The sequence below is a fragment of the Pseudomyrmex gracilis genome, unplaced genomic scaffold, assembly GCF_002006095.1.
Source record: "Pseudomyrmex gracilis isolate BER0280 unplaced genomic scaffold, ASM200609v1 scaffold_202, whole genome shotgun sequence".
NCBI classification, from domain to species: Eukaryota; Metazoa; Arthropoda; class Insecta; order Hymenoptera; family Formicidae; genus Pseudomyrmex; species Pseudomyrmex gracilis.
Window position 1 is genome coordinate 85211 of NW_018020786.1, and position 923 is coordinate 86133.

The following is a 923-nucleotide window of genomic DNA, read 5'->3' on the forward strand; positions in this document are numbered from 1 at the left end:
CCACGAAAATTTGTACTATCTGACGTTGGCGAAGTTGTTGCTGCGATCGTAAACAGTGATCTCTTTCCCGGTGATTCTCGATCGTGAAAAATGCTATCCGCGTGTGTATACCTACGTGCTCGAAACCCTCTCCCCTCTCCCTTCTTTTCTTTCTCTCTTCGTACTTGTTCCCTCTCTTCTCTCCCGTCGGTAGCGGCGATGGCAAATACGGATCCCTCTATCGGTGGTTAAATTTTCGTTTTCTCTACGTTTAGCATCGTCTTAACGGGCTGTAGCTGGTACGATACTAGACACTATGATTATGTGAACTTTACAACACAAGAACCTTACGGCAGAAGACTTTGTACATGGATCTTAAATACGGGCACCGCCTCCGGGGAAATATCCTTGACGACTTTCTCGCTCTGCGCGCTTTCTCGCCGTTCGATGGCGTTACAGGATCTACCGAAAAAATGTCCTTTTTCTCACGCGCGGGGTATTTGTTTTCTTTTTTTTTTTTTGATTTTTTTTCCTCGTCTTTTATCTGTTCCGGTGCGTCAAGAGATATTTCGCCGGATAACTCGAGCGGTCAATGTAAACGCGGGACACACGCAATATGGATTAGACTTACTTGTTTTTTTTTTTCGGTAGCAACTAAGTTATTTATATATAAATAAGGTGTTATGGATTTTTAAGACGTTAGGAGAGAGAATCCTCCGTTGTTTCCGTTTTTTTTTTATCTCTCTTATCACTCGCAGTCTCGTTCCGTTACACTTTTCTGCTCTTGCTTCTCTCTCTTTCTCTCACTTCAGTCATTCTGTATTTGTCGCTCATTCTTTCTCGGTTTTTTCTCTCATTTGTTCGTTCACGTCCGATATCTCATTCTTTCTCTCCTTTCTCGCCTTTTCTGTTTTTTTTTTTTTTTTTTTTTTTTTATACAGTGC